Source organism: Xyrauchen texanus, chromosome 15, assembly GCF_025860055.1.
Source record: "Xyrauchen texanus isolate HMW12.3.18 chromosome 15, RBS_HiC_50CHRs, whole genome shotgun sequence".
NCBI classification, from domain to species: Eukaryota; Metazoa; Chordata; class Actinopteri; order Cypriniformes; family Catostomidae; genus Xyrauchen; species Xyrauchen texanus.
In genome coordinates this window covers 43,316,008-43,341,318 of record NC_068290.1, presented here as the reverse complement: position 1 = coordinate 43,341,318, position 25,311 = coordinate 43,316,008, and the positions used below count along the sequence as shown (strand labels likewise).

The 25,311-nt window shown below is 38.9% G+C and overlaps 1 protein-coding gene across 2 annotated transcripts in view; it reads left to right on the top strand.

Annotated features, from left to right (window-relative positions):
- atg5 (ATG5 autophagy related 5 homolog (S. cerevisiae)) overlaps nt 1-25,311 on the top strand; it is a 52,615-nt gene that overhangs the window by 25,195 nt on the left and 2,109 nt on the right. The gene's annotated exons all lie outside the window — the stretch shown is intronic.

Here is a 25,311-nt window from a genome sequence, read left to right as displayed (position 1 = left end):
AAAGAATCCTAATATCAATTTGGACTTGACTCATCAGAAGAAAGGGGTGACCCATCCAAATGTATATAGACAGCAATATTTGGATATAAGAAACCAATTCCCCTCCCATGTACCTATATTCACAGATGGCTCGAAGATGGAAAACAGTGTAACGGCAGCAATGGTGACTGGAAATCAACGCTATGGAATTCGTATTCCAAAACAGTGCTCAATTTTCTCTGCTGAGGCACGTGCTTTACTTTTAGCTCTGGAGCACATTGAAAATTCTCTGCAAAATTTTTTTATAATTTTCACTGACTCTAAATCCTGCCTTCAAGCAATGGACACTTTAAAAATTGATCATCCTCTAGTGGACTGCATCTTAACCAAATTGGATTATCTACTAAATCAGTTCTTCAGCATTATTTTTTGCTGGGTTCCAGGACATGTTGGTCTTTCAGGAAATGAACAAGCTGATGCAGCTGCTAAGGAAGCTCTTAATCAGGAAGTTAACGAATGTCAAATCCCTCCCTCAGATATCAGACCGATTATTAACTGATACATTTTAATTAAGTGGCAAGAAGAGTGGAATTTGTGCAAGAACAATAAGTTGTATGTAATTCATCCGGAAATTTCAAACAGACTTTTTATCAATTTTAAAACAGGATTTGATCAAGTGGTCTACACCAGATGCCGTATAGGTCACACAAATCTGACCCATGCCTTTTTGCTTAAAGGTGAAGACCCAACCCTATGTGTGTTCTGTAGTATTCCCTTATCTGTCAAACATATTTTACTAGATTGTCCTGGTCTTAACGCAAGTAGAATGCTCTTTTATGAAGTTACCTCGTTAAAAGACTTATTTAATGAGATTGTGCCTGAAAAGGTTTTGGATTTCTTGTCATATGCTAATCTTAAAAAAAATATTGTATACGGTAATATGACTTGCTATCTATATTTGTTTTGTTTTTATTGTATTTATATGATATCTGTATTTTTGTAATTGAATTCTTGCCATGAAAATAGCTTTGATTGCTGACATGGCATTAAACAAAACATACTACTACTACTACTAATTTGGCATATTATAAGCTAATCAATTCTGAACTAATAAACAACTGTCTAATCAAATGAATTCATAGAACTTGAATTAAATGAAAAACTATTACAATTACTTTTCAACAGACCATTGCAGTATTTAGGGCTGCAACTAATGATTATTTTGATATATAATCTAAAGAAGAAGCAACATTTTAATTCCTCTAATGATAGTATGCTAGACATTATGTATTAATATAGGTTTAAAATATAAATGTTACAATATATTATATAAATTTGACTCGTGTGTGTGTGTGTGTGTGTATATGTATATGTGTGTATATATATATATATATATATATAAAATATACACTTATTTTCTTGTTAAAATACATTTATTTCCTTAATATGTAATAATTTAGTGCTGATGAATAGTTTCCGACAACAGAGCTCTTGAACATGAGTGAAATACTCATAGGATAATTCTGATGGCACGTTTGGTGATCCACGTTTGGAGTAGATTGGCTATTCCTCAGCTGTAGTGTGATTAGTAAACTAACAGCTGCGGCATTACTGTTCATTCAGTCTCCCTCTCTCACTCTTATACACACACACACACACACACACACACACACACACACACACACACACACACACACACACACACACACACACACACACACTCACATGTCCTTGTTTCTCCAATAACTTGTTAGAAACAGCCCAAGCTGTTGTTAATATTTTTAGTTTTCGAAATGGTAACGGAGGCTTGGGTGCATCTTTCAGAAGTAATAAAGAGCATTTTCTGGGACAGTCCTTAGTTTCTCAAATCTTATTTATGTACTTGTTTATTGAACTGTTCACAATCATGCAGTGTTGTCCATCTGTTAGCACGGCTGTGATTACCTGCGACAGAATCATAGCCGTGCTGATAGCTGGAGATACGGCACTCTTGCTTGTGTGATATTGCTTTACTATTGTTTACATTGAATATATGTGTTATTTTCAGCATCTAAGCATCTGGAACCTTTTGAAATTGACAGTTTTAAATTTTTTTCCTCAAGGTGCTGTTGGAAATCAAACTCAACTAACTTAATATATAACATCACGACTGTACCACGAGTAGACTACTTTATTGAGTTGGGACTGTACTTCTAGCGAAAAGTTTGTTCCCTAATCCGTTTTTTTTTTTTTTCATTAGGCTCTTAATTATTTAGGTAATCTTTTGAAATATGTCAAACTGGGCCAGTTTGTTTCCTAATATCAAACATTAGAATGGAACACAATACGCACATGAGGAAAACGTTAACATAATTTGTCCATAATTTGTGAAGGTCCAGACTTTAAGGTCCTTTATTGTACTTGCCCTTATGTTTAGCATTCTACTTCAATTTTTTAACAGTGACATTTGTAAAAATATTTGTGCTGTCAGTCGATTAAAATGTATTATCACAATTAATCACAATGTTTTGTAGTTAATCACAATTAATCACATATTTTAAAAGTGCTGAAATTTGACGCCATACAGTAGTACTGTGCAAAAGTTTTAAATCAATATTAGGTGTGAACTCCTTTGCCTTTAAAACAGCCCCAATTCCCCTAGATACACCTGGACACTGTTTTTCTTGGTTGTTGGCAGATAGGATGTTCAAGCTTCTTGGAGATTTCACCACAGTTCATCTATGTATTTAGTCTGTCTCAATCTGTCTGTCTCTTTCTGTAATCTCAGACTGACTCGATGTTCAGTGGGGGGCTTTGTGGGGGCCATGACATCTGTTGCAGGGCTTCCTGTTCTTCTATTCAACTCTTTTCTATTTATAAACGTAATGTTTGGGAGTCTAACATTTATATATCCTGTTGACAAACTAAAGCTGAAGATATAAATAACCATCTTAAGACAAATACTTTTGTGAAACATCTTATGTGCCTAAAACTTTTGCATATTATTGTATACACTACTGTTCAGAAGTTTAGTGTCACTTACTCATTCATTCCTTATTTATTTATTTCACATTTTAGAATGATAGTAAAGTAATCACAACTATGGAATAACATAAATGGAAATATGGGAATTATGTTATGACACAAAATCCAAAAATGTTTTATATTTTATCATCTTCAAAGTAGTCCCCCTTTGTCTAGAATTTGCAGTCATGAACTCTTGACATTTTCTCAAGCACCTTCTTCAGGAATCACCCTGGGATGCTTTTTAAACAGTATTGAAGGAGTTCCCATATATGTTGGGCACTTATTGGCTTCTTTTCTTTATTATTATTATTATTATTTATTTATTTATTTTTATGAAATTGTAGTTGAAATGAATATATAATTATATTTTTGTCTATAAAACTCATTTCAAACATTTAAGCATACGCCTTCAGATCAAATGATTTATAAGATCATGTAAAACATTTCAGGCTAGTGACCCCAACCTTTTGAACTGTAGAGTAATTACTTATTTTCTTATCAAAATTCATTTATTTCCATCTTGGGAAAGAAAACAAAACAATATGTAGAAATATAATGCTTTATTAACATTTTCCAAACAAAGTGTTCAACAATATAAAGGCAATTGCACTAAAATAGCACCAATTCAAGAAACATTATATGTTTCCTAAAGTCTTAAGTGGGAGTTTGAAAAAACTGGTCCCCACATAGGTTTAGTATTCATTGCAATGGGCATTAAATCCCTTAAACTTTCATCCTCCACAATATTAATCTGCCTGTCCTATCCGCTTTGTTACAACAATCATGAAGCTGCATTCATGATTCGCATCAGGGTATCAATGCCAGCGGCGTGCACTGCTTTGAACTCACCATGAAAAGCACTTGCAAACAAAAACATCTCATTCTGTGTTTTGGTGATTGTTAAGAATTGGTGTGCTACTGTTGTAATTAAAACATGCCTTACATAGGCTGAAAAATACTTTATTTGATGCACAAAATAAGCCCAGATGGGATTTGTAATAGAAATCCCGTGTGTGCGTGCAACTTCAAGCCTGTGTCCAATATGCCTCAGAAGGTAAAAGTGCTTCACATGTGCTAGAAGTAAATGTCTTATTCACTATGCGCTGTATGTCCCACTGGTTTGATTCTGTAGTTTTTTCAGATTCATGTTGCTAACGTGGACATGCCATTCATTGTTGCTGGACTCTGTGTGTACTGTTATTTCCTTCTTCCTAATATATTAACCATTTCTTCATGTGCTAATAAATGACTAAACAGAAATCTGAAGAAACTGCAATCTACCATTTAAAATGTAGTTTTGTGTGAACTTGAGTAAATATTAGGGATGTCCCGATCCAATACCTAGATCGGTATCGCATCGATACTGACGTTTTTAGACGGATCGGGTATCGGTCCGACGAGCCCGACCCAAATCCGATACTTTGTGTTAGTCATGTTCGTTACTGTCAAGCTTAAAAAATGACATAAAAGAACTGTTAAAACACCATTAAAGCGGTTCATATGACTAGTGTATTTTATTCAAAGCCACGCGATAGCTCTGTGAATTGCAATAGGCTGTGTTTAATAAGTAAACATATATGTTCTTGCACGCGCAGCTTCAGCGCGGTAGTGAATGGTGCTTTTACACACACGCGCACGGCTATTTATAGCCTTCACCCGTGCACAATATTTGTGCTCTACAAACTAACATCTCAGATGTAGATGCTCAGCAGTTCGGTTCACTTATAATATGGACTTAGAAAGGCACTGGAGGTGCATTTAACCAGAATTTAATTAAGAAGCGAATTAAACTGTGAATAAAAAGGGTGAGGGTTTAAAAGTTAAAGCTGTCACGGGAGACTCACGGAGAGGCAGAGATATGAACTCAGTAGCAGGGTTTATTGAGCAGAGGATTGAAACAGTGATGTAAATATTGTGAGTAAATTCAGTTAAGCAGAGTGGCAAACAGCAGGTAAGTAATATCCAGACAGTGTATAGATATGATGAAAGAGATAACTCAAAACAATTTTATGATACATGCAGGCAATAATGAAGACACATGATTGACATAGTAGAAAGTTCTGGAGTCTCAGAAATACTATCGATGAGAACAGGCACAGAGTGAGAAAGTGTGTGTGTGTGTGTGTGTGTGTGTGTGTGTGTGTGTGTGTGTGTGCGCGTGCGAAAGCGGGGTATTTATTTATGCAGTCATTGATTAGCCACTAATGATATGCAGGTGCGTGTAATCAGAACTCAGGGAGTGCCAGTATGCTAGTTAATAATAAAGTGTTTCTTAAGCTATACATTTATATTGAAATAATGTGTAGTTAACAGTTTGTTTTTCTTTACATAGCCTATTAAAGAGTACACCCAATTATTTCCACACAATACTGTAAAGATATTATAAACTGATTATGTAAAAAAACAACACTGTATCGGATCGGGATAGGTATCGGCCAATACTGAGATTTCCGATATCGGATTCGGATCGGAAGTGGAAAAAGTGGTATCGGGACATCCCTAGTAAATATAGTGTTTATTATTATTTTTTAGCAATTTTATGTTTGTTATTTACTACCGGTATATGAAATTGTGTGCTATATCTGCATTGTATCAGCCATCCTGCTCTCTTGATATTGGCATCGGCCATTAAAAACCCCATATCAGCCGACAACTAAGTGTAACGGTCAACTAGCGTGTAAAGGTCCCATACTCATAGAATGTTTATGGGACTTCTGCGTTATGCTGTTTTATACTAGGCTTGCAGGCTGTACTTGGCAGAAGGGCTCTGGCACTGTGTGTGCCAGTGTAATGACTCTGGGCGGACACATTACAAAGGTCCCAGTGTTTGTGCTGTATTAACAGTAAATGCATTAATCGCAATTAAGAAAAATTTACGCATTAATCTTTTTTAATTAATCGCATGTTTTTACACGTTAATTCTGACAGCTCTAAATAAAATTAAATAAATATTAACACAGGTAAGACCTTACATGGCTCCTCATTACTATGGTTTGGTCAATGTAGCTAGTCTAAAAAATTAATGAAATATTATTATAGCATTTGTTTTGGAAAGAAAATGCCTAAACACTTTAGAAACACCACGGTTGTAATAAGATGAAGTCTAGTAGAGTCCTCCAGAGATATTATTTAATATGGTATAGTTTACCATGATACATTTTAGTAGCCTAAGTGTGGAAATGTGTAACCATGTACAAAGCCTAGATATTTATGTTGGTGCATTGTAGGACTGCAACTAATGATTATTTTTATAGTCGACTAATCTAACAATTATAAGAACGAATATTCAACTATTCGGCGATTATTGCAACGATTAATCATTAGCTCTTAACCGATTATTCAGCTTGTGTCCCGACTTTAAAGGTTGTATTAAACATGCTTACTAACAATAAAGAGGACAAAATCATCTTTTACAAATACATCTAAATGACATTCACTGAATTACAAGGGGGGGGAAATACTTTTATTTGTTGTTTAATTAAAACATTCACTGCAAAAATCCTATTGTTATCAAGTGTTTCTTTCTTGTTTTCCATTTAAAATGGTCTAAAAATCCTTAAAACCAGATACATTTACAAGCAACATATTAGATATTTAGATTTGTTTTTAGAGAATGTATCTTGAATATAAGTGTATATTTCACTAGTTCATACCTCTGCGAGTGCAGTTAAGACAAAATATACTCGTATTCAAGATCTATTCTCTAAAAGCAATCTTGTTTTAAGGATTTTTAGATCAGTTTAAATGGAAAACTCTTAAAGTAAATGTATGTAAGGAGTTTTAGATATTTATATTGGAAAACGAACCAAAAAAGACAAATCTAAAACTTGTTTTGATTTGCATTGTATAATAGTCTAAGCCCTCTCACCTTTTTGTTCGTTTGGTTTCAATTTATCTTTAACTCTCAAAAAACAAACTCTCTCTTCTTAATAGAGCTCAAGTTGCCGATTTTCTTCACAATAAGATACACACTGTGACATATATTATGATTCACTGTGCCATCACGTTGTAATCTAACTGCAGCGCACGAGGGATTAGCGTCTCCGCGCAAGACAGTGTATTAGCCGGGAGATGTTTGAAACTCTCTCGCACTGTTTTTCACAGGGCTCATATAAGCGGAAATTAAATGCCAATTTCGTAGTTTGTGCTTATTTATACAACCCGCTTTCCTATTATTTTAACTTGAATAATGGATGCATTAAAGATATAACTAAACGGTGTTTCCTTTTTAGACGCTCTGACAGACAAGTTTTGCTCAAGCAGAACACCAGGTACGGCTCTGCTTTATTTCACGACGACACTGCTTCTGTATTTATTTATTTTGTATTTTTGTATTATATTGCCCTCATACTTTTTGATCTACTTCACACCTTAATCTGTTTGGAAAGTTTGGAGTGCATCTGTGCTGTGAGCTGTTCTTTCTTCCTCTCCTCAATCAAGCGTGAGCTGAAGTGCTTCTCTCCTGCATCATCATTAGCATTTCAAATGATCTTATTTTGCGTTAAATTAGATCGAACGACTATTCGACAATGGACATTTTTGTCTACAAATATTTATTGTCTATAATGTCGACTAATCATTTCAGCCCTAGTGCATTGAAGGCTCCAACGTTGTCTTTTTTCTCATCAGAGTGCCTAAAAGTTCATCCGTCAAATTCACAATTGACATTAGTTTTGTGGTGATCCAAAGACAGGATAGCGCAGAGCAGATAACTTGTGGGAGTTTTTCGATGGTTGATCACGTGACGCATGTAAAACCAGTGAAGCACAGTTTCAGATGTGAAGCATATTTAGCACTTATAAAGTATCAAATGTGAGATGAATATCTCTTGTCTCTACCTTTTTTCAATTTAGTCAAGAAACAACATTACTTTTGCCTCTGATTTAAACCAGCAATAAAACTCTGCTCAATACAGTGGCAGCCATCTTGGATTATGATGTAAATAAATGTTTTTCTTCTCTTACAAATCTCATCCAGTTGTCAATTTTTCTCAGATGATCTTCAGACTAAGCCGCACGAAAATTTTCAAAGCCTTTTGATTTACGCAACCGTTACCGAATTACACTGTAACAAAGTTAATGAGGTCGGCATAAAACAGGATGTGAGGCTGTATCTCGGAAGTGCTTTGTCCTCTTTGACATCATGTCCTGAGAATACCTGAGCAGAAATAAATAAAACATTATTGAAAACCTGCAGTGTCTCAGCAACAGTTTTGTGTGCTGACTCAGCTTGGTTTCTCTCTTTAGCACCTATTAAACTTGTGTGGTGCAGAGGTAAGTGTGCCGACCTGTGTGCTGTGGAGGTATAATGGAGCGACTTATAAACTAATAAGATTTAGCAATGTACATTACGTCATATCCACTGTGGGATGCATGCTGCCCTTTGAAGGAATGTGCTCTTTTAATTGAACTAAGTTTAAAGGTGCAGTTTCCAAGCCAGGACAGTAATCTTGTATTTTTCCCCATCCATCCTCTATCAAATGATATGCCCTGCTTACCTTAACCTAGACTCATTCCAATGAAATCAGTTGAAACGTCCTTAAGCCATGTCAACTTAGTTGCATAGTGAGTAAAGCAACAGGACACTACACCAAAGGATATAAACTAAAGTGGGCTACTTTTTGGTAAATCATCTAAAACAGCAATAAAATGTCTATATACATTTTCCAGACTACTTATTGTTTGTTTATTCAGGTCTCTTCTATAATTGTATGTTGACAATATGTCACAAAAACAACTTTTTAAGCCCAAGAGCTATTTAAATGTCAAAAGTCCCCCTCCGTTTCATCATTGTTGTGTTCAGGTCAAATGAAACATAGGTTCAGCTAAAATGGGCCAGTGAGTCTGTATTGCAAAACCATCAGTGTAAACAAAGAAATGTGCTCTTTTAATTAAGATTTAAGCTACAAATTGCACACAACAAAACGGCGCCGACCGGCTGAGGCATGGACTCTACATGACCCCTAAAGGTGTCCTGTGGTATCTGGCACCAATACATTAGCATCAGATCCTTCAAGTCATGTAAGTTGTGAGGTGGAGCCACCGTGGATCGGACTTGTTGGTCCAGCTCATCCCACAGATGCTCAATCGAATCGAGATCTGGGGAATATGGAGGCCAGGGCAATATCTTGAACTCTTCATGTTCCTCAAATTATTCCCCAAATGTGTGCTGTGTGGCAGGGTGCATTATCCTGCTGAAAGAGGTCACTACCATCAGGGAATACCATTGCCATGAAGGGGTGTACCTGGTCTGCAAAGATGTGTAGGAACCCAGCATAAATGAGTACACCCCAACAGTTTCTCATTTTAGAATTAATACTTTCTATGGGATCCTATACAATAAAATATTCCAGCATCTATTGGTTGCAAATGAGATTTGTCTGTTTAAAAAAAACTATTAGAATTTTGATAAATGATTTAAGACCATGGTGCAAAAATGAGTACACCTCAGTGAAAGTTTTATGAATAATTAATAGGAATTCAACAACAGATGAGTCTAATCAATCATCACACAGGTAGCTGCCAGATAATTGACAATTAAGGGTGGTTTAATGCCCTCCCATTCAAAACTGACAATAATGGCTCCACATGGAAGAGAAATGTCACAAGACTTCTTGTCAGGGCTACAAGAATATTAGTAAAGCATTGCTAATCAGTAAGAATACAGTAACGAAAGTGATTAAACAATTCAAAAAGGATGGACTTGTGGCACACTCTCTGAGACGTCCAGGCTGTCCAAGGAAGCTAACACCTTGAGATGAGCGTTTTGTGCTAAGAAGAGTTGAAGAAAATCGCCATGTAAGTTCATCACAGTTAGCAAATGTTGTAGAAAGTTAATTTGTGTTGACTTTCTCGTGGCACAATACGACATACACTGCAGAGGAGTGGCATGCAAGGGTGTCATCCATGAAAGAAGCCACTGCTATAGTCCATGCACAAAAAAATCCCATTTAGCATTTGCCAGGGCCCTTGTTGACAAAGAATATTGAGACTCAATACTTTGGTCTGATGAGACAAAAGTAAATACTCAAACCAGCCCACCAACAGTTATCCATGCGATTATCTAATCAGCCAATCGTGTTGAAGCAGTGCAATGCTTAAAATCATGCAGGTACAGGTACGGAGCTTCAGTTAAAGTTTACATCAACCATCAGAATGGGGAAGAATTGTATCTCAGTGATTTAGACCATGGCATGATTGTTGGTGCCAGATGGACTGGTTTGAGTATTTCTGTAACTGCTGATCTCCTGGGATTTTCACTCATAACAGTCTCTAGAATTTACACAGAATGGTGCCAAAACCAAAAAGAATGCTGCTCACTGCATTCTAAAATGCAGTGAGCAGCAGTTCTGCAGATGGAAATGTCTTGTTGATGAGAGAGGTCAACAGAGAATGGCCAGACTGGGTTTGAATTGACATAGTCTATGGTAACTCAGATAACCACTCTGTACAATTGTGCTGAGCAGAATATAATCTCTGAATGTTATTCTGAGATGCGGGCTGTTTTGATGGCACGAGGGGGGACCTACACAATATTAAGCAGGTGGTTTTAATGTTGTGGCTGATTGGTATTTAATATATATATATATATATATATATATATATATATATATATATATTATTCATTATTGAATCATTATATATATTATTCATTATTGAATCATTATATATTGAATTATTGTTATTTAAAGGGGCTTTCTCAACCAATATGTATATATGTGATTAATTGCAAATAATGAAATTAATTAATGCACATCATGTAACCAATTAGATTAAAATATTTTATTGATTCACAGCCCTAATCATTACTGAAAACTTTTACAGTGTTACAGTCTAAATAAAAGAGAGACACATTTAGGTCTTTAAAATTTGCCACCAAATATCTATTTCAAAATATCTAAACACCAATAAATGTCCAATTGTGCAATATGCCATTTAACTCCCCTTTTGATACAGGTCGACTGCTCAACAGGCTTTATCAATGAGTATAAATGACAAGAATTGTACTGGTCACAGATATCAATCATTCTGTGCTTCATCAGAAATAGTTATAGGGCTCAGTTTGTTTGGATATATTAATAATCATGTAGCACATAGTAGAATATGTGATAACTTCAGGTTTGAGAAACTATGCTAAAACTCTGCTAAGAACAGCAGAGGTCCAGAGCCGACCCGTGATGTGGGCGTTCCTCATAACCGCTAGAAGAAAGCGACTTCTGTACAACTACTGTACGAGTTTGTGTTGTTTGAATTCCCCTTGTATCATACTGAGAGTGACACTGGGGACGCACCCACCTTACAACCTGACAGGCTTCACGGGGGCAGATACACACACTGATAACTTTAAGGAATGAGTTTCCTCCTGCTCAGTACATGGTTACTTTTTGCTGGCGTCAGTCCTATGTCAGTTTGCTTTTGTCAAGTTTGACTGTTAAATGTTGCAGTTATTATGGTCTGAGGTCCGTTGAGGTTTTTAGATATCATAAAACACTTGAATATAGTTATGTTTAACTTAAATTCAGTTTAAACAGCCTTTTAAACTGTTCACCTGTTATTATGTCAACGTCTTGTTCATAAACGTGTGTATTCTTGTATTTGGATGGAATGGTCTGTGTGGTTAGTCAGCCACCCAGTTGTTTCCAGTTGAACAAAAGACCAACTTACCCGAAGAACTAATCAACTTCCAAAATCGCATGTGCAATCAACACCTTCTAAAATGCTTGTTTGTTTCCCGTTAAGATTGTTTTATTTGAAGAGGTATAAGGAGCATTTATTTTCATCAGTTCCATGGTTCATGGAAACTTTCTTTTTTTTATTTTCTTTTTTTTTTTTTATTAAAACCAACCACCACTACCAAACTGTCAGACATAATCTGTTATACAAGCACCAAAATGTAAACATTTCAGTGGGTATTATCAGAAAGATATATATATACACAGATTAATACAATCTAGAAAGCTATACAGTGGAATGACTGTATTATGATTAGTATGATTATTTTATAGTAAAATACATTAAAAAAATATGTATCATAATGTTCTGATATCATGCCTAAATCATTTTCTCCAACCATTACTTTAGTTAAAAGGTTGATTCACAGATGTTAGAGGCTGTACACGAAATCTAAAAACAAATAAAGATGAAATTATGGCTGCTGCAATTAATTTATTGTGAAAAGTGCAAATGATTGCATTTTATTGAGCCCTACTCCTATTTCTGCAATAAATTATTTTAATCAAAATTGATAATTACAATATCAAGGGAAATAATAATCTATTATTTTTGTCATAATCGTGCAACTTTAACAGTTAAAAAATATTGAATTTAAAGGAATAATCCGGATTCAAACAATAGTTCACACAGTTACATTGGGACTTTCAAGTGAAAACTTCTTCATCTAAATGTCTTCACAGCCATTGTGACAACAGAACAAAAAACAACAGCACACTAAACAGAGAACAGAGCTTATGAAACATCTCTGAAAATTTGAGTTTTTTTTATTATTATTATTATTTGTATGAAATAAAATGTTGACATATGACAGGCTTTTTTTTTTTTTTGTAGTTGAAGAATTGATGCATTTCTATGCCCAGACTTATTTTTATCTTTTAAGTTTTTGGACTGGTGCCAGTTCACAGGGGACGGACGACACGCGCGATGCCGAAAATATAAAACATGTGATCAATAGAATGTATCATTGCTCATCACTGCTGGTTAGGACAAAAAACACATTGAAAAGATACCTTATATCGCGTGTCGTTTGCCATCAGGTTACGTCACAGTGTGACTGTGGCTGCCTGTAGCCGCCTCTATGTTTCTGTTTGATTTCCAAGTACTCCATTTAAAAAAAAAAATAAGGCTGGGCATAGAAATGCATCAATTCTTTGACTAAAAACTCTTCAGACATGTTTCGTAAGTTCTGTTCTCTGTTTTGTGTGCAGCTGTGTTGTGTTCTGTTGTCACTGTGGGGGACCTGTTTTTAGACAAACATGTTTTTGATCATGATTGTGCACTGGTGATCAATGGTCAGTGAACATTTTCACTAAATAATACATTAGATAGTATGCTTTCATAACAATCATGAGTCTCATGAAATAATTTCTTACATTTCTGAATTATACTTTTGTTTCGTTTTGAAGCTTGAAGAGGTAGTCCCCATTAACTGCCATTGTATGACATCACTGAGCACACATTTTTTCACAACTTCTCCCTTTGTGTTAAGAAAAAGTCATACACCGATCTGCCACAACATTTAAACCACCTTCCTAATATTGTGTCGGTCGCCCTCGTTCCGCCATTTAGCGCCAAACCACATCTCAGAATAGCATTCTGAGATTATATTCTTCACAACGCAATTGTACAGAGCGGTCATCTGAGTTACCGTAGACTTTGTAATTTGGAGTAAATTCTAGAGCAGGGGCTGCAACCTTTTTGACATTGAGTGCCATATTTTATTTTCCTAGTTAATGGCTGTGCCAACGTCCAGAAAAAGACAACTGGTCAAAATAACAAAAAAGGTGGCGTGTTTTCAGACCTCATGATGCAAAGAAAACAAAGTCATATTCATTATGAAACAACACAATACTAATGTTTTAACTTAGGAAGAGTTCAGAAATCAATATTTGGTGGAATAACCCTGATTTTCAATCCCAGCTTTCATGTGTCTTTGCACACTTTCCACCAGTCTTTCACATTGCTGAACTTATGCCACTCCTGGCACAAAGATTCAAGAAGGAATTCATCAGTCACTGGAATGGAATATTGCGTGCCATTTGCAGTCCTCTTCAGCCTGTCATGACCTGTTCAGCTTATTGTGGCCCGTTCACCCCATTTATTGGCTGGCCCACCGGGAAAAGTTCCGGTTCTCCATATGGACAGTCTGCCCCTGTGTAGAGATACTAATTTAAGAAGCATTTGGAGTGATCTTTTAATGATATATATATATATATATATATATATATATATATATATATATATATGTGTGTGTGTGTGTGTGTGTGTGTGTGTGTGTGTGCATGTTTGTTTGAGTCCACTTGTGAAAATGTTTGTATGGTTTAAGGAAGATGTACCTGTTGCTGGGTTGGACATCTCCAGGATTAATAGTGGTGTTGTTCTGAAAGCATTAAGAAAGAAATGAAACGAGGAATGTAGGCTGCCATCCAGATTTTGTGCATAAATTATATTTGTAACTTGGATGGGAACATGACTAGTGACAGATTTGCCTAATGGAAGCACAAATGATGCATGAATCTTGTAAAATGATAATGAAGCTGGCAAAGGGAAAGCTGAGGTCATGCCTTTTTGACCACTCATTTAATAAACAAAAGAATGCATTATTATGTGAAGTTCCTTCTTGCGCCCACATTATCTGTTTCCCAAACCTCTCCAGCCCTGAGCTAAAACTCATCACACTCATGATTAATGGAGTAAGTTAACTGAGCATGATGAATTGCATGTGTTTGAGAGAGATTGAGAGAGAGCATTTACTTGTGCTGTCCATATCTAACTTTTCTTCCTCTGAAATTGATCTGTGATGAGAGATATTCAGTGTTGTGTATCTGAAAGTCTTTCTCTTAAGGGCAGAACAGCGATTGTGTGCTGTGTCTTTGTTTATTTGCTAATGATCTGGCAGGTCATGTTATAGTTCAGTTGTGTGAGAAGGTCAAGCAGCGCACATGCTTATGCCTGAATCATCGTTTGCTGTCAAACCGAAACTGCATTAGCCATTTAACCTCAACCGGTCAACAGGGTAATGTTACTGCCTCTAGCGTTTCCTTTAATTTTCCAGTCGTGTGCAGCTATGTTGTGTGATCTACTTGACTTTTTACCACATTTCATGCAATTAATTAAATTAAATCATGTGGCCTGATTCAGCTCTAACAAAAAAAAAAAAAAAAAGAGTAAATTTATGTTGCACATTATAACTAAATGTCATTTATAACTATTTATTTAAAAAAAGTATAAAAAGGATTTGATGAAATGTACTTATGTGTTCGTACTCTAACAAGATTTTCTGCCACTAAGGTTGGGGTATGTTTACGATGAGTGTAAGGAGTGTAACTGCAGATTTGCAGATTAATTACAGATAATTATAGTATTGTAGTAATGTATTAATTAGGGCTGTCGATTTAACGCGTTAATTCAGTGTGATTAATTTTACTAAAAATAACGCGTAAAAAAAATTTAAGCAATTAATAGCAATGCCCCCAGACCGTCATATGGAAGATTCCTGAGAAATGCAAGCTTGTAGTACCACCTGTTTACTCCAGAGGGCAGTAAGTGAAACTTCAGCTGCGTGGCAACACACAGTTTATACAGTGAAGAAAAACGTCTCTGGTTACATGTGTAACCCTTGTTCCCTGAAAAAGGCGGAACGAGATGTTGCGCTGCTAAGCGCTACGGGGAACAGCTTTAGCTGTGAGCCGAGCTGAATAATGTGTGGAACACGTCAATGAACATTGACCGGAATTTATAGCCTCGGCTGATGTAATCATTAGATGCACCTGAGGCCAGGCTATAAATGGATACGTCACCAGGTGTCGTCAGATACTTCTTTTTGAAGAGCAGTCCTGGGACGTCCCAGTGCGGCAAAGCAGCGCAACATCTCGTTCCGCCTTTTTCAGGGAACAAGGGTTACACATGTAACCCGAGACGTTCCCTTTACAAAAGGCTTCACTACGATGTTGCGCTGCTAAGCGCTACGGGGAACGCAATGCCCACGCCGCCGCACTTGGGGCTGTCCGGACCCCTATGGTTGTGCAGTGTACCCCTACGATTGTGCAGTGTACTCACAAAAACACGAGAGGTCTCAGACATGAGCTTCAGATGTCGACTCAAGGGCATAAGAACCCGGAGTAGCATAAACATCTAAACCATTCAACTTTGATGAATGTGCGCGGAGAGGACCATCCTGCCGCATCACAAACTTGTTCAGGCATGAGCTGAGATGTCGACTCAAGGGCATAAGAGCCCGGAGTAGCAAAGCATCTAACCCATAAAGTTCGATGAATGTGTGCGGAGAGGACCATCCTGCCGCATCACAAACTTGTTCAGGCATGAGCTGAGATGTCGACTCAAGGGCATAAGAGCCCGGAGTAGCAAAGCATCTAACCCATAAAGTTCGATGAATGTGTGCGAAGAGAACCCTGTCGCAACACAAACTTGTCATAAAAACTGATGAATGTGAGCGGAGAGGACCAGCCTGCCGCATCACAAACTTGTTCAGGCATGAGCTGAGATGTCGACTCAAGGGCATAAGAGCCCGGAGTAGCAAAGCATCTAACCCATAAAGTTCGATGAATGTGTGCGAAGAGAACCCTATCGCACCACAAATTTGTCATAAAACTGATGAATGTGAGCGGAGAGGACCAGCCTGCCGCATCACAAACTTGTTCAGGTATGAGCTGAGATGTCGGCTCAAGGGCATAAGAGCCCGGAGTGCAGAACATCCAAACTAAAAAAGTCCAATGAATGTGTGCGGAGAGGACAACCTGCCGCATCACACACTTGTTTAGGCATGGGCTGAGATGCCGACTCAAGGGCATAAGAGCCCGGAGTAGCAAAGCATCTAGCCCATAAAGTTCGATGAATGTGTGCGAAGAGAACCCTATCGCAACACAAACGTCATAAAAACTGATGAATGTGAGCGGAGAGGACAAGCCTGCCGCATCACAAACTTGTTCAGGCATGAGCTGAGATGTCGACTCAAGGGCATAAGAGCCCGGAGTAGCAAAGCATCTAACCCATAAAGTTCGATGAATGTGTGCGAAGAGAACCCTATTGCACCACAAACTTGTCATAAAAACTGATGTATGTGAGCGGAGAGGACCAGCCTGCCGCATCACAAACTTGTCCAGACATGAGCTTGAGATGTCGACTCAAGGGCATAAGAGCCCGGAGTGGCAAAACATCCAAACTATAAAAATCCAATGAATGTGTGCAGAGAGGACAACCTGCCGCATCACAAACTTGCTGCAGAGGGAGACCTCTAGCCAAGGTTTTAGAGGAGGAGAGCCCTCTGGTAGAGTGCGCCCTGAAACCTACTGGCGAAGCTTGACCGCACGCCTCGTAGGCCCGGGCAATAATGAGGATGCCTCTTTGAGGGCACCCCGCCCACCAAGCCGTGGCAAACCGCAGTGGCCACATAGAACCTGGCAGTGGCGAGGCAAGTGCCCGCTGACAGTTCTTTCTACAGAAAATCCAGAACTGAAACAAACTGGCAGTTAGCTGGTTCTGTAATAAGAACTTTAGTAGAAGGAAACGCATGCAGGCGCATTTGCGTTACTACGTTCAGCCCCTCCCAAGGGGGAGGGGGGGGACTGGGCGACTCGGGGAGAAGTAGAGGAGACATTGCGCTATCAACAGAGGCGAAGAGGTCCTCTTCTGCCCTGTAAAATCTACCCAGATCAGTTCCAAGTGGAGTGAGCCCTAGCACTTGAAATGGTCTCGATACTCTCAAGAGAAAACCCTGTGAACCTCATTTGGTACCCTTAGGGGCCAGACATGAAAGGTTTCACAATTCGGGCCAAGGACGAGAAGGTCCTCCCAGTCCGGAATCGCCCAAGGCGAGCCGTCGAGGAGAGGAATTAGCTCCGAGAAACATATCCTGTCCGGCCAGCGCGGCGCCATTAATAGGAGGCAAGACCCTTGCTGGTGAACATCGGCAAGACTCCCGGGAGCAGAGAAACCGGGGAAAGAAATACATACAGACGCATTCCGGGTCATTTATGTGTCTTAACGTCCAGACCCAAGGGGGCTGGGTGATTTCAGGGAGAAGAAGAGGAGACATTGCGCTATCCATAGAGGCGAAGAGGTCCTCTTCTGCCCTAAGATCTCACCCAAACTTGTTCCAAGTGGAAAAAGCCTGGAATTTAAAAAGGTCTCGATAACCTCAGGAGAAAGCCCTGTGTCCCTCAGTTGGTACCCTTAGGGGCCAAACATGAAAGATTCCACAATTCGGGGCAGGGATGAAATATTGCCCTGTGCCTGAGATAGAAGATCCTTCCTCTTCGAATCGCCCAAGGCAGTCGTCGAGAGAAGAGATTAGCTCCGAGAACCAAGCCCTGTTCAGCCAGCGCGGTGCTATCAGTAAGAGGCAAAAACCCTTGCTGGCGAACTCTGGGCAACTACTACCTTAGGGTGGAGTTCTTAACTCCCACGTTGGTATTTCCTGTCTGGACCGTAAATCTGCTCACGTATACGGGCATCCAGGGATATAACTGACCTGAGTGACAGGAGCTTACCCTGGGCCCTAAGGAGAATCCGACGTGTCAGAAATACAGCTGACAACAACGTGGGTCTCCTTGAAGATTTATGTAAGAGGCTACTGCTGCATTGTCCACCCGCACCAAGACATGGCAGCCTCAGGAGGAGGTATTTCAGGGCCAGAAATACAGCCATCAACCCGAGACAGTGACTGTGACAACCGAGCTGACGACCCTCCTATCCCCTTAAGCTGGACGACCACTTAAGGCCGCTACCCCGCCCGTCAGGGAGGCGTCTGTCGTTAGCAGTCTGAGACAACAAGACGCACCTAGAGTGGGACCCAAGGCAGAAAACCGGGGTCTGAACCACATAGAAAGGGAACGAAGCCTGAGGCGCGTAACCCTATTTAGCCCAGGGGTTTTGGCCCTTGGAAGAAATCCCCTGGCTTTTGGCCACAACAAAAACGGTCTCATGACCAGAAGTTCAGAGGGATCACCATTGACGCGTTCGCCCTGAGACCTGGAAATCGTTGATACTGATAACAGTGCAACCTTGACCTAGCCTGACTTTGCTCAGGGTGATCTGAATGGACTCAATCCTAGCGGGAGACAGTTGTGCCCGCATTGTGATTGAACTCCATACGATGCCCCGATAGACAGTGTTCTGAGTGGGAGAGAGGACGCTTTTCTTGGCGTTGAGCCTCAACCCCAGAGAAACAGATGAGCTAAGACGATGTCCCTGTGCTGAACTGCCAGTTCCTGGAACTGCGCTAGGATCAGCCAGTCGCTCTACGTAATTCAGAATGCAGATGCCCCGAGTCGCAAGGAGCCAGCGCTACATCATGCATTGTGAATGTGCGGGTAAAAAGGGCTAGGCTGAGTGAAAGAACCTGACCCTGGAAGACTTCGCCCCCAGAAGTGAACCTCAGGAACTTTCCATGTTGTGGCAGAACTTCTAAATGAAGTATAGAAGTGCGTCATAAGATCGATGGTGACCAGCCAAACGAGTTGTAGGACTTGAGACACGACCGTCTTGACAGGCATCATCTTGGACTTGAACACCCACGGGTAGTTCAAGCTTTAAGGTCTAAGCCAGACGCCACCCCTCACCCTCCATGGGAAACGGGAAGTATTTAGTGTAATAACCTAACTCTCTCTCTGGAAGGGGAACACATTCCATGGCCCCTTTAACCAGGAGATTGAGTTTTGTTTTGTTTTTTTGTTTGTTTTTACAAAAAAAAGAATTCCGGTTTACGGTAGTGAGAACACGCCGTTGAAACACGGAAAAGCGGCGAGTGAATTAAATCCTGACGTCCTTATAAGACCCACAGAACAGAATATATCCGGCAGAAGTTTCCACGCTGCCAGGATCTCTGAGATGGGTATTATATTTTAACACTTCCTGTTGAGGGGTTGTCGGGTGTTTCGCGTCCTGAATAAAATGCAGGAACAGCTGAAAACACCCAATTTGACGGAAGCCTCTGCAACCCGAAACACCAAGAGGTGGCGGAATGGAGGGGCTTCGAGGGGTACCGGAGGGGTGAAGTGAAGCACGCCCGTCCCGAGGGAGCTACCCCTAATCTAGGCACAAGACCGTCAGGGTTTTCTCTTACTAGAATTTATAGTCCTGAGGTCTTGCTTCGGGCTGGCGAGGGCGGCGAGACTGTCCCCAATCCCTGGGAGGAGGAGCACGACTCACCACGCTTTGCTTTTGAGCCTCCCTTCAGTCAGGACCGAGGTGGGTCTGAGGCTTGCTCGTCAGCGCAGAACCCACACTCAGGTCATCCAGGAGGTCAGCCTGGTACGCCTGAAAAACAGCATAGTGTGCAGAGCAGCACCAGCCTGACCTGCTGCTTGATAAGCCCTTCCCACTAAAGTGGAGGTTGTCCTACAAGGCTTTGAGGGAGAGAGAGCTTTTAAGTGACGATGCCGAGCCCGCGAGAGATAGCCCGAAGCGTCTGTTCGACCGGCGGCATCACTGAATACCCCCGTGCCACAGCACCCACGATAGTCGAATATAATGACGTCGAGGGTATGTGAACACGGGAAGAAAATATATATATATTTTTATATATATATTTTTTTTATTATTATTATTATTTTTTTTAGGGGTTCTCCATGAGCGAAAAAGCTCTTCATGGAGGTTATCAAAGAAAGGGAAGGGACTCATGAGGCGTTCCCCTTCTTAGACTGGAAGATAAAATCTATCCCCTAATTGGTGCGTTTGGATGGTCTCTTTTCGCGTGGCCAGTCCAATCTGGCAACCGCACGAGTAACAACATCGAGCAATTCCTCCGTGAGATTTTTTATCGCGGACGGAAAGCTCGAGGCGGAAGAGAATAGCGATCCACCTCATGATCCGAAGAAGCGTCGGAACGCCGCGAAATCATGTGAAGGACCAGCTGGGTTTGGGGAGAGAGTGAGAGAAAGGGATCAACCCGTCTCTTGCTCCTCAGCCAAATCCATGCACGCAGCCCCACGAACGATCTTTTCATGAGTGCTGACTCCTGGAAGCAAGCAGGCGAAGCACGACGCACTCTGCCTGTTAAAGCAAATCGCAGTGCTCGCGACCGCCCTGCTGCAACGCGAGAGCAGCGTGCTCTACCCCCAAACAAACAGCAAAAACTGATGTGTGCCGTCTTCAGCTATAGAGCGAGAAGAGGGAACACGCACCGCTTGCTTTCAGTCATTCTCTCTCTTTTTTTTTTTTTAGAAATATATATATATATAATATTTTCTAAACAGAAGAGAAAAATAGAACAACGTTCACTGCACACTGCCTAACAGAATCTATCTCCTAACAGAGGAAAAAATGTTTTGACAGGGTGTGTGAAACACACAGAAACAGAATCGCTCTGAAAAAAGAGTTTCTGACGACACCTGGTGACGTATCCATTTATAGCCTGGCCTCAGGTGCATCTAATGATTACATCAGCCGAGGCTATAAATTCCGGTCAATGTTCATTGACGTGTTCCACACATTATTCAGCTCGGCTCACAGCTAAAGCTGTTCCCCGTAGCGCTTAGCAGCGTAACATCGTAGTGAAGCCTTTTGTAAAGGGAACACCCTTGAGCAGCAGAACAACACAAACATGCGTTATGTTCTTGCGTTCAAAACACTTGATGGAGCGCAAATCCAAACTAAGGGATCTCAATATGTGTTCTAAGTATTAAACTATGTTTAACTTGACACAGTCACCTAAAAATTTTATGTTTATGATGCAACGCACCAGAGACGCTACACAAGCATGTCTGACGCAGGTGTAAATTGACGGGTCCTTAAACAAGCCCTCATAATAAATCTCAAACTGATTGACAAATTCACTTGTGAAATGGATTGCTGTGAACTGTGTGCCAATGACTGAATTATGATCAATAATATGGTAATAAACAATACATTGCATTCTAAAGCCGCTTTTTATATTGTCTTATCAATGACTAACTCTTCTGCTACAGGAATGTAAAGCATTTTAATTATCTGAAAATGTTTTTATTTTTTTTATTTATATATATATATATATATATATATATATATATATATATATATATTCAATATATAATGATGAAATAATGATACATAGTTATCTTTAAATATTTAAAAAATTATATATATATATATATTATTTTAAATATTTAAAGATAACTATGTATCATTATTTCATCATTATATATTTATTTGAGGGGCTTTCTCAGCAAATAATTGTATGTGCGATTAATCGCAATTAATTAATCGGGACACCATGTAATTCATTCGATTAAATTTTTTTATCGATTGACAGCCCTAGTATTAATACAAAATATATTTTTATTAAATGCTTACATTTTTTAGTGTAAGTAGTAAAAGCCACCTAATATAAAGTGGGACATAAATGAATGAATCTGAATATACTCTATATTTCAATAAACTAAGAAAAGTAGTTAAAGACATCTAATGTAAAGTATTAAATGTAAAGTTTCGCATTAGTTAAAATGCGCATTAAAGTGATGGAAACTACTACGTTTTGACCATTCATGCATGTGTTATGAGTGCGAGAGCTTGATGTGAATTAAATGTCCAACACACAATTCTTTGTGCATAGCCCTTGGCATTTGGAAGTGTTTAACTCAAAGGTTGGCGTTTAAAATGGGTCCTCAAAAACCATAAGAACAGTTTTGAGTGTGGGCATTACCAGGTATGCGGAGGATGGTGGCTTGTGGACATCGCATCCATTTTAGCCCTCAATATATCAGATATTACACTTATTCTGCAGTGTCACCTGACAGGATTTAATAAAACGAGGTACAGTTGCTCAAATTCTGCAAATAAAACTCTCCAAGCAAGGTAATTTACAGAAGTTTACATTCACATAGGTTGAAGTCATTAAAAATCATTTTATAACCACTCAACAGATTTCAAATTAGCAAACTACAGTTGTAGTAGTCTATAAGTTGTTTAGTCTACTTTGTGCATGACACAAGTAATCTTTCCAACAATTATTTACAGAGAAATGTTTTTTCTTTTAATTGACTAAATCACAATTCCAGTGGATCAGATGTTTACATACACTAAGTTAACTTTTTAAGCAGCCTGGACAATTCCAGAAATTGATGTCAAGCCTTTAGACAATTAGCTTCTGATAGGAGGTGTACTGAATTGGAGGTGTACCTGTGGATGTATTTTAAGGCCTGCCTTAAAACTCTGTGCCTCTTTGCTTGACATCATGGGGGAATCAAAAGACGTCAGAATTTTTTTTTTGAACGTCCACAAGTCTGGTTCATCCTTTGGTGCGAAAAGTGCAAATCAATCCCAGAACAACAGCAAAGATCCTTATGAAGATGCTGGAGGAAACAGGTTGACAAGTATCTATATCCACAGTAAAACGAGTCCTATATCGAAATAACCTGAAAGGCTGCTCAGCAGGGAAGAAGCCATTGCTCCAAAACTGCTATAAAAAAGCCAGACTAGAGTTGCAAGTGCACATGGGGACAAAGATCTTACTATTTGGAGAAATGTCCTCCAGTCTAATGAAACAAACATTTAGCTGTTTGGCCATAATGACCATTGTTATGTTTGGAGGAAAATGGGTTGCAAAAAGAGACTTGCAAGCTGAAGAACACCATCCTAACCATGAAGCATGTGGGTGGCTGCATCATGTTTTGGGGGTGCATTGCTGCTGGAGGGACTGGTACACTTCACAAAATAATTGCATCAAGAGGAAGGAAAATTATGTGGCTATATTGTTGCAACATCTCAAGACATCAGCCAGGAAGTTAAAGCTCAGGTGCAAACGTGTCTTCCAAATGGACAATGACCCCAAGCATACCTCCAAAGTTGAGGCAAAATGGCTTAAGAACAACAAAGTCAAGGTATTGGAGTGGCCATCACAAAGCCCTGACCTCAAAATATGTGGGGAGAACTGAAAAAGCGTGTGCAATCAAGGAACTCTACAAACCTGATTCAGTTACACCAGTTCTGTCTGGAGGAATGGGCAAAAATTCCTGCAACTTATTGTTAGAAGTTTGTGGAACACTCCCCAAAACATTTGACCCAAGTTAAACAATTTAAAAGCAATGATACCAAATACTAACAAAGTGTATGTAAACTTCTGACCCACTGTGAATGTGATGAAACAAATAAAGCTGAAATAAATAATTCTCTTTACTATTATTCTGACATTTCACAGTCTTAAAATAAAATAGTGATTCTAACTGACCTAATACAGGGAATGTTTTCTACCATTAAATGTCATTAATTGTGAAAAGTTAGTTTAAATGTATTTGGCTAAAGTGTATGTAAACTTCTAACTTCAGCTGTAGCTGCTCCATCATGACAAGTTAGCTCCCTCAAGACAATCCACATGACTTAGAGGATTATAACGTGCAACGATTTGTATTTTCTTTATTTGATTGTTTAGAAATGCGCTTAAAAATTACAAAACATTTCCCTATGGAAATGTGATGGAACCCCAGCTACAGCTGTTCTGTTTGGTACAGAACGATCATCTTAGCTAGCAGCTAGCTAATGGCAATGAGCCTTCCATGACAGCAGGTCTGTCTATTAATAATTCCTAACAGGCTGAATTAGCTAGTTGTGCATATAACTTTGCCAAACTGCTCGCATTTTTAGATGTAGAACATATGCTAAATATTGAAAATTACTCAAAAGTTTATCATCGATGATGACATTTTTTTTTTCCTGTTAAATATCAATATCGTTTTATTGACCAGCCTTTCTTTAAAGCTAGAACTGCACATGTATGACACAAATAATATTTGGTGATTATTTCCCTTGATATTGTAGTCATGGTTATGAATTTTGATTAGTAGTATTTACATGGGGCTTATGCCATATTCTTTATGGACATATCTAAAACAAGCTGAGAACTGTGTTCCTGAATTACTTTACATTAGTCATTTAGCAGTGTAGTTCTTCACCAGGAATTCTGCTTTTAAACAAAATATAAAATGTGCAACTAACAGAATCAAAACAAACTGTTATTCAAACAATGCAACAAACCCAGAATTGTCCCATTACAGTCTGGTTACGGAAATCCAATTCCTTTTCTCGACAGGCGAATTGATTATTAACGATAACTTATAATCCTTTAAAAAGACGAACCTTCCGTGAATTCTGAGGTTGTTAATCGATTGTATAAAGCCATCAGTCTGTGCTATTTCAATCTCTTTTTTATATCATGTTTAAAATTGGAATTCCTGGAGAAGAACTACACTACCCATGATCCTGAAGAGAAAGATCCACCAATCAGAGATTTGCCACCCACTCCCATGATGCACTGTGAATGACGCCATTGAGTCATTCTACCTACTCTATCAAACTAATTAAATATATGAATATCTGAATATTTAGCAATTAAATACAAATATATTGTTTCTGTGGTTACAAGAAATCACTTTAAATCAACAGTTTAATATTTTTCCATTTTTATCTCGATTACGTCATTCACAATGCTTCATGGGGACTGTAATTTATTCCCTTGTTAAAGTGGTTTTAAAGTTCCCAGTCTTGTACCTTTGTCATTTTGTCCAATTTTTAAATAGTTTTTACTGGTTGGTTTGGTTCATGGTTAACATTAGAACTACATTAGAGATGATTGTGAAAAATACTACCGCAATCAAGACGGCTG